The sequence below is a fragment of the Falco peregrinus genome, chromosome 13, assembly GCF_023634155.1.
Source record: "Falco peregrinus isolate bFalPer1 chromosome 13, bFalPer1.pri, whole genome shotgun sequence".
NCBI classification, from domain to species: Eukaryota; Metazoa; Chordata; class Aves; order Falconiformes; family Falconidae; genus Falco; species Falco peregrinus.
The window spans coordinates 16,211,151-16,221,048 of record NC_073733.1 but is presented as its reverse complement, the minus strand read 5'-3'; positions in this window follow the sequence as shown (position 1 = coordinate 16,221,048).

The window sequence follows — 9,898 nt, the reverse complement described above, 5'->3', positions numbered from 1 at the left end:
TGTCACGATCGACCATAATATGTCCTTTTATGCAGGCACAATATGTAGGTTGCTCACAGATTTAGGTGCCTTTGAGGATGCCCGATTATGTTGTCCACCCACACCGGCATAGTACTGTGCATTATATTTAATATTGAGTTCAGCAACTGTAGCAGATTGTGACAGCTTAATGTCAGATAGTTATATAAAATGTTTAGATTTCCTGTATAGGAGAAGTAGGGTATCACCAAACAATTGGGAATCAACTGCTCTCCACCAGGTGTTGAATACTCCAGGGTGGCATCTGAATGAAACATCAGGTGTTGAGCTGAAACTGGAATTTAGCTGAAAGAAACCTGTTACTTGCCTTGAATTGCACTAGAGGTGAGGAGTTGATGCACCAAAGTTCAGCTAGCAGCATAGATCCCAAGGGATTAGAGCTGACAACATGAAATCTGAGGCTCGGTTTATTCTGTCACTGGATCATTTTGTATGGCAGGATAGAGGACCTGAACTGATACCCCTCTGTGTAAGAGAGAATCCAGAGGACTGGAGGCTCTTGAGCTATGAGATGCTCCCAACAGTTGGTTTGCGGGATGATTCAGGTACAAAGGGCAAAACAACAGACCTCCCAAACCATATTCAAACCTCCTGAGCCAACATGTGCCCCAGATGAAAGCGACCTCAGCAAGTGACAAGAGCTTAAAATTCTGTTTGCTCCTGGTACTTCATGTGCTGTTTATTCCAAACTGGACATGGATTCATATATCTCAACCTGAATGCTCGGTCTGATGCTTCACACTTTAGAAGCCCAAATTACCTGGAAACACAGACACGTTTCCCCTTCTCTCTAATAGGCACAGTACATACGTCTAACCCAGCTCACAGCAGCATGAAATTCTCCTTGATTTTCTCTTTCTACTGAGAGATTGTATTTTTCCCAGCTTTCTGCCTTCTTGGGAGAATCTGGAAGAAGGCAGCTCCTTCGTTTCTCCCAGTTCTTCCTACAGTCCTTGTATTACTGCAGGTTTTAGCTAGTTGGCCAGGTCCTCTCTTCATGGATCATAAGATTATGTCTTAGTCAATCGTTAGGAGGTGAAAAATAATTTGAAAAAGCACAAAAATAACATTCTTTAGACCCAATAAACCCCTGAAGGACAGATAGTATGTTTCAAATACGCAATTTGTTTAGGATGGTAGCATTTCAGTGTTTCTGTTCATCAGTTTTATGTGCTCTCATTAGTATCGTGGGTAGAAACCAGGCAAGAGAAAACACACTGTGTTTTTAACATACATTCCGATAGTTTTCAGTTGTGCAAATCCAGCTGAAAAGGAGGAGAATGGCATCATTATTCCAAACAGTAAACAACTCTAAGGCGTTATTTTAGAGCTGTGTCTTCTGGTGCAAAGAGAAAAGCAATTTGGGTAATTCTGACTATTGTTTCAAGTACCAAGCTTCACAGAAAATGTTTCTTTTGAACTCCATGTTGAAAAAAAAAAAAAAAAAAAGCTAGTACAATACTCAAGAGCCTATCATTTAGCTGTATTTTTAATGCAAATTTTCTGTCTTAATGCAGTGTGACTGCTGACTTAAGTCATTTCCATGTGCTGCGTAGTGTCACCCACTCAGGAAGATCTCTTTTGGAATCATTTGCTCTGCACCAAGCCAAAATACGTAGAAAACAGCCAAAATCTTAACTGCCTTTAAAGAAATCGATTTGCCAGAATTGTCATTATTTTCTGTAGCATATTTTTGTGATTTCAGTATGCATTGGTCATAAAGCTTTGTAGCTAGAGTGCTAGGAACACAAAACTGATCTACACTGAACTACAGCTATAGTAGCTAGCCTGGGTTTTGGGGGATTGTTTTAACCCACTTTCTTAAGTCATTATTTGTATAATTTCTGCATAGAACTATTTAGTTGTCTTAATTCTTCTTTTATGTCTCAAACCAATTTTCGACCCTTGCTTTGATTGTCTCTCTCAGCAATTTCGCCATCTGTTTATTGCTGACTGATCTATCTTTCTGTCTCTCCACTGAGCAAACTGATGTTGATGTTCCTCGGGTGTTATCGGTAGAGGGATACCAAAGAGCTTGTCTATCCTAGTCCTTAATTTTGGTAGACTTTGTTGCGTTAACTTCTCTTATGAAAGGCTTTTATCAGATTAAGATTCCTTCTATGGATGAGCTTGATTGCTCTCCACGTGCCCAAACTGTTCAGCACAAAGCAGGACTCTGCGGTGGGATCACCATGGGTACATTCCTCTTCTCCCCGGGGGCAGAAAACAGTTTTTAAGTCAAACGGTCTGCCCAGATCAATGCAAATCTTTCCCTTCCAGCAAATCTCAGTAGCCTTCCTTTTAGGTTGTCTTCTTTTGACATGAAGATGAAGGAAGGCTTTTTGTTCCTCCATCAAGAAATCCTTTAACAATTCTGGCTTATAAACTAGACTCTGCAGTTATAACTAGGATTACGTTATCTGAAATATTTTTTTTTTTTTCCCCTAGTGTTTTTTGAACTGGCTTTGCCACCTTTGTGTTGGGAAGAGGACTTACTGCTCTGGAGACAACATTCTTAGGGATGGGTGTGCGTAATTGCCTTGTTTCTGACTTGCACCTGTGTTGCAGCTTTAGTGTCCTCTCTTTAAACCGAAATTGCCAATAGCATGACAAATAATGGCAAGAGGAGGGGACAAAGAGCATCACAGCTCATGTCAATGAAATAGTAAGAATGAAACTTTTATCTGACAGCCATTTAATCGGCTGTAGGCCTTGTGTGAGTGTTCCCAATCCATTTTCAAGTTCTTAGGAAGGCAAGTATGAAATGGGAAAGCCTGAATGCGCACCTGGAGTGAGCATCGGTGGCAGAGACAGTGCTCTATGTTTAGAGCAAATTACTAGCGCATCCAGGGCTGTTTCCAGTTCTGCTCTGTCCTACTGAGAGAACAAGAATGAGTCGTTTTTATGGGCTACATCTGAGTCCCTGCTTAAACAGAGAGACCACCACCTGCCCACCTCGCCAGGCATCCATTCCAGAGCCGTGTCAGGCAACGGGAGGGAGGCTGTGTAAGGCACTGCCCACGCTGGATTTCTTCACTCATGAGTACAAGAGCTTGGTTTTGGTGTCTGCCAATCTGATGTTTTTCACCACTGAATGGGAACGTCTTCCGTATCCTGTATTTTGATTTTTTACCATTGCCCAGTGTCCTTCTGTTGGAGACAAAATAACTACTGAGCTGCTAAAAGGGAAGATACCTTTTTAGGACAGTTTAATGAGAACTTTCTTGGCTGTGTTACATTCATAGCAGAGTGTAACCATTCATTGTCAAAGACTACCCATTTAGGAGAAAAAACTACATGAGCTTGTTACGGTTTTATCTCTCTATCACCTGTGTGGAGCTGATTCTACAGCGGGGGCAGAGGGAGTTCTGCAGGCACTCGGACTCAGGGCATCAGATCTTGCAGTGATGTTTGATTGGAACTGCGTCCCTGTGTTTTGGAACTGAAGATGAGCTATCCAGTTACACTTTCAGATGCTACAAGACTTATCAGCATGTCTGGGAGCAAAAATAACAGCATCCCAGCCCTCAGTGGTGCGAAGGTGAGATGGAAGGTCAGCTTGGATGAGCTGTCAGGAGCAGCGTTTGGTGATACAGCAACAAGATAGGTATCTTGGTTAAAATCTAGGAAAATAGTTTCTGATTTTGTTACAATGCCTAAATCCAGACTATTCAGTGGAGTTGGTGGGACTCGGTCTGTCTGTGATGGGATCTCAAATGCTGTCATTAATCAGTGGCTCCAAATACCTTTTATCCTGTTTCTCCATTCTTGTGTACTTTCCAGCCTCCTTTTCCAAGGGTTTCCTCAGCCAGCTTCAGTATGGGAATGGCCAGTGAAACTGGTGTCATTTCTCAGAAAAGAGAGAAGAATAAACACTGGAATGTATCCTTGAATTTCTTCTGTTAAAGGAACAATCAGGCAATGAAATAATATAGCAAGCATAATTCTTTTGGGTATCCTTGAAACTCTCAATGATACATTTAATTTAGAACCATTAGAGTGCCATTACATGCTAAATACTTTCTGATACCTAAAAGCACAGAGTATTGTGCATTAAGACTTAACAATCATCTTATGCAATAGGTAATTATCTTCCCAGTATTTTCATTTTCAATCTCAAATAATTTTCCATAATGATGTTTCTTTCATTGTGCCAATAATAACTACCTGCTAAATTTAGAAAGAATTATGCATGTTGGGTGTAAGTATTGCTAACCTGTATTGCTAACCACTCTTGTAGATTCATAAACTGTCAGAAGAAAACTTAAACAAGATGACCTTTAACTGTCATCCTCTGTAATATTTATCTATCACATGGTTATCAAAGTGCTGTACGTACACTGAGCTAGAAGGCAGCTTTAGTCACTTGTCCATGCGGAGACATGAAGAGTCCCCAGGGACCCTTGAGTGAGCTGCCCAGACCTTGAATCTGCATCCACTGACCTGGTACAAAAGGTGGTGGAGCTTTGTGCCAGTCTAAATAGCAAGATGGGAGTGGGGAGGATTTTGCCCGAGTCACCACAGCTGCTGCAGTGATTTTACTATCACTTTTTATTTCTTTTGCATCATCTAACCCATTGTTAACAACCCACTGAGACCTGACATTGAATAATTGTCTTTGTAGATAAATATACTCTCAGAAATCCTTCTTTCACTGGTTTAAAAAAGAGCACGCATTTCCTGGTGTATGTATTCCTAAAAATAAGCAATCTAGGAGTAAATGAGAATGACTTAGAAATCAAAGGAGCCTAGAGATTGCTGCTTTCTCAGAGGGCGAGCAGAGTCAACTGATACAATCAAAGCCGTGGGGAGGAGGATGCGTTTGCACCGGCAACACACCGCTGCCCATCAGGTCACGTTCAAGCCAGAGCCGTGGAAGCTGTTCCCATCACTTAAAATTATTAGGATGTGACTCAGAAGCGCATAGCAATTTTTTATTAGATTTGTCTTTGTGTGTGTCCTCTCCCTGTGAAAACCATCAATGCACAATTCTGTGACAGAACGTCAGCAGAGATGTGTTGGAGAAGAGCAAATGTAATGGTGCCGGCGTGGAAGATATTATTTCAGCCGAAAGAAAATTACATGTCTTCATTCTGGCTGACAGCCTAAACAATGCCATGCTTGAAACATAAATGATACACTGTTTAGCTGGAAAAGCCATTAGGCCTTCTCAAAACAAATAGCGCTTTGCATTTTACATAAGCCAGTTGACAGGTCTTTAAAAATTTACTTCCAGATTTTGCTTTCTGAAAAAAAAAATCAATAGCAAGAACGACGACCTGGCATTGCTCTGCACTGTGCAGCTTGCTCTTCCTCCCGCTGCTACACCTCCGAAGCAGGAAACACACTGACAGATTTGCCCAAGAAATGGCATTTCCAGCCATTTCTCGGCAGCCTGAGAAGTCTTAATTTTTCCAGCACTTTCCTGACTGCTTGTTCAGCTTTTATCCAAATCTTTGTTGCCTCTAATCACTTTATAATGTTATGAGAGCTTTAGCAACAACTTTAGAAGATCAGGGTACGTTTTGTCTTTTATCAGGAATGTAATAAAATAATTACAGCATGCAAGGGACAAGGCCAGGCCTGTGTTGCTCTCGTATTGATCCTCTTTTGCTGCCTTTTCATTTTAAATTAGAGTAATAGAAAACAGGGTTGGGAAGACTTTCAGCAGATCTTCCAGTCCATCCTTTACCCTAAGGCAAAATCAACTTTACTTATACCAGTGCTGGCAGATATTTGTCTTATCACTATGGGTGTTTTTCAAGACCTGCAGCGATGGCAATTCCATGTGCTGTGTGGACCACTTATTCCTTAAAATTAGAAATTGTTACCTAATGTCTAAATTTAAGTCTGTTACCTTCTGTCCTGTAAAGCCTATGCAGAAAGAATGACCGCATGAAGGACAGCGAGGTTCAAAGCAGTGCAGTACAGAAAGAGGCAGGGTCAGGCTGTCCATCCATGTAGACTTAGCAATGCCACAGCAGAGACAAAGTGGTGTAAAATGGACTCAGGGGAGGACTAAAGCTCCAGTTCCTCTAAAAACCTCTGCAACCTCCTTCTTTACCCTGCTGGGGTGTGCAGCAGCCAGGTTGGGGGTGCAGGGGGGGTGTCAGGCATAGCTTTGGCATGCTGCACCATGGCACAGCATGGCATGCTGCTCATTGCAAAGCAGGGAAAAATTGTATTCAGCAGCAGATTATGGAACAAAGAGTTTGCTAATGAAAATAAAGAATACAAGCAGAAGATGATAGTTCAAGTGTCCAACATACAGAACTGTATATTAAATTTCTTTCTTATTGAAAGCAATTTCAAGTTAGAAACAAGTGGGTATGAAGTGGAACTTGTTTGCATATTTTTAATGCCAACATTTCTCCCCAAAAGCCAAGGAACTGAAGGTGATCTGTCTAACTTCAAGTAATCTGGCTGTAGCTACTGTACATTGAAATATTAATCTTTTTCCACTAATTGCTGTGTGGGAGTTATTCACAGAATGAAAGAACCTTCTGTATTTGCTATTGTACATACCAGTTCCATTATATTTTTTTACTTCTCTGTCATCTGTACAGGTTAGTATTTCACTATATTAGCAATCACAAAAAATCTTTACTTGAATGATACAGAGAAAGGCATTCAAAACTGAAACTAGGATTCAGTTGAGCAGGCAAGTTACCAATTCAAACACATTTGCTGAAAGCAAGCCCCTCTTTAGTAGGAAAGTCTCTTTTGAGTTAGGAAATGAAGTTTACCTCCTGCTGTATTCCCAGCAAAGTATTACTAAAGGGCAGGCTTCTTAATCGCCACCCCCAAAGTTGGTAGGATCTTATCTGCTGGTTTTTTGCTGTGGATTTTTTTTTTTTTTTTTCAGGAGGGATAATCTGAAACCTATATTGCATACACAGATACCCATTAGAGGTAGGGGTTTCAGTTTTCTTGTTTCCACATTCCATTTGAAAGTACTGGGCAATATTTTCAAACATTTAGATAAACATCTACATCTCTTTAGAGATCTAAATCCAAGTCAGCAGTGCCAGCATGTCTGAAAATAAAAACATACAACTGAAAGGAACATCTTGGAAAGCCGAGACCAATTTCTTAATCTGTAAGTTGATCAAAGTCCATCTCAGAAAAAGTAAGGGAAGATACTGATTGAGGAACCTAGACATCCATGCCTGAGACGGTCACCCAACAGGCTCAAAAATATGACCTGAAACTCAATATTATGGGTGTGTTAGGTTCTGAGGATAAGTATAAGATTAAGAAGGGAGCAGAGGGCTGGCAGGAAGGTGTAAAGAGGAAAAAAAAGAGGACAAACTATGAGAAGGACTAATGATGGGGAAGAGAATGTTTCCAGTCTCCGTTAAACATGAGGGCTAATCTTGGAATCACAGGGGGACTGAATCCTTACGTGATCAGTACTGCCACTCCAGTGAAGCCTAGAGAGTTGAATCTTGGGACATTTTAGCTGCGTAATTGTGTTCAGAGTGGTGATTGTAACATTAGAAGTAATTATTTAGATCAATGTTTATTTCTACATGCCACAAAAGAGAACAAACATTAGATAATCAGAAGAAAACAAATTCAGTATCAATGAAAGAATCTTGCTTGCTGTGGATAGTGCAGCCCCGTGTCCATGGGTAGTATTCTTTGTGAACAAGGATGTTTGGTCTCACCATCTTCTGGAGGTACGGCACTGGGGTTGTAATGAACTTCAGCTATGGAAAAGAATTAGGAAAAAGATTCCATTATAATAATATCAGTTAATAGATTTAGAAAGAAACTTGTCTGTGCAGAACTCACTGATTTAACGTCTTTGGGGAAATAACAGAAATCAGTGTGTTTCCAACCCCAGGCAGGAATGTTTGGTGCTTAGGTCAGGATTCCTATAAAGACATTCCTTTTTCAGAACACGGGTCTGCAACAATTTCTCCATCTTAGAAGGCAAAGCATCCTGCTGGGATTCTTCTGGATTAAACAGGCTGAAGCAGGTCCTGTTCATCTTTCTGTAATCTTCAAGACCTCTTCTCTTTTGGGAATGCAGGAGAGAGACTATAGTGCTCCCTAACTGGAAGCAGGTCCCTGAGAATGACAGCCAGCCAGCCCAGGCAGGGCATCTCGCAGGTGCCTAAGGTGGGAGCTGAGCAGGGTCCCCTTCCTGCTGGAGAAGAGCCGTACCAGGATCTTAAGGGCTTTCTTACTTCCCTTAGTACAGCAAAAGCCATCTGCAGTGTGGTCATTAACCCCAAACTGGAGGCTGGCACAGACAAAGCAGCAAAAAGTTTCCCATTTCTCTCCACTGGTTGGGATTTGACAATCACCATATGGAACCCATGCGTTCTAGCCCATGCAGAGCATGCTGTTTTTCTTACTGATCCTAAAATGTATATCCGGACAAGTCCTGGGACGGAAATCTGAACCACTGAAAGTTGAACTTGTTCCATTAGAATTTAGACTCCACGAGGCCTGGGATGGTGATATGTGGTTTAAAGGCTTTGGTGTAGATCCAACAGTTGCACCTGACCCACTCCAGTCTGAAATCAGAATGGAAGGCACAGGAATAAAGTTCTGGATGGGTGTCACATCTCAAACCACTAGGAAGCAGGGAAGAGAAGGGTCTGTGCTTGCTTCTTGTGTCGTCCTTGTACCTACCCTGAAGCCATGGGTCTCCGTGCAGCACAGTACACAGTTCCTGCTGGTAATTTTGACACTGGCTCCGTCCCAATTGTGCCGGTGGGGCTGGATACCTGCAATTCAGTCTTCTGTTTCCCCTTTTGGGACCCAGTCTAGTAATACTAACTTGGATAAGGTCACAGCGAAGAAGACAGGAGGTACACAGAGGAGCAGAGTGGCAGCCTTACCTTTATTTTTTTTATATTACCCTTATTGTACCATACAGCATCGCACTGGCTCATGGTCAAGGGGGGATACTCTATGTGCTACTTGGAACATTCTTGCTGAATTCCCCCTGTGCAAATGGAAAGCTACATATTCCCCAGCAGTACACAATGCACAGGACTACTGTGTGCAGGACACGGGTGTTAACACAGCATTTTTAGTCTGGTTTCCTAAAAAGATTAAACCAACGAATCTAGCTTCTCCTTTGTTATACCCATTCATAATGTCAACTAATTTTGATAGCCACGCAGAGGTACTGAAGTTATTAATTTCTTCCACATTTCTGTGAAAAATCAACATCACTGGGTAGCCCAGAATAAGCCATAGCACATGTTATTTCTTGCTGAGCTGGTAGACAGCAGAATCTTAGAGTAATTCAGGTTGGAAGGGACTTTTGGCAGTATTCACTCCAACCTGCTGCCTAGAGTTGGATCAGGTTGGCCAGGCATCTGTCCAGCTGAATTTCGACTCTCCAAGGAGAGAGACTTTCTCCACTGCCTCTCTGGACCAGTATTTAGCTACCCTCATTGTTAAGAAAAAAAAATTTCCTTATAATAATGGGAATTTCCATAGCTGCAACTTGTGTCCATTGCCTCTTGTTTTCTTGCCATGAGCCTCCGAGAAGAGTCCGTCTTTTCTCTATAATCACCCCTCAGATAGTCAAAACCAGTGATTACACCTCCCTTCTTCCCAGGCTGAGCAAACCCGGGTCTTGTGCATAAAAAATAGATACTAGTATGTCCAATATCCTGCATAAATTTCTGAATCTCAGCTTTATGAAGACTGGAAGGCCACCAAAAATATAGCTCACATAAGGGAACACAGAATGGCACGTGAGAACTGAATTAGAGACCAAACTGAAATATTTTTTAGAAATCTACATTTTCTACTGCAGGCTGTCACCCCATCATCGTATCATATAAGCAATTAATGGAAGAGGATAAAGACCTGTTAAAGAACAGTACAG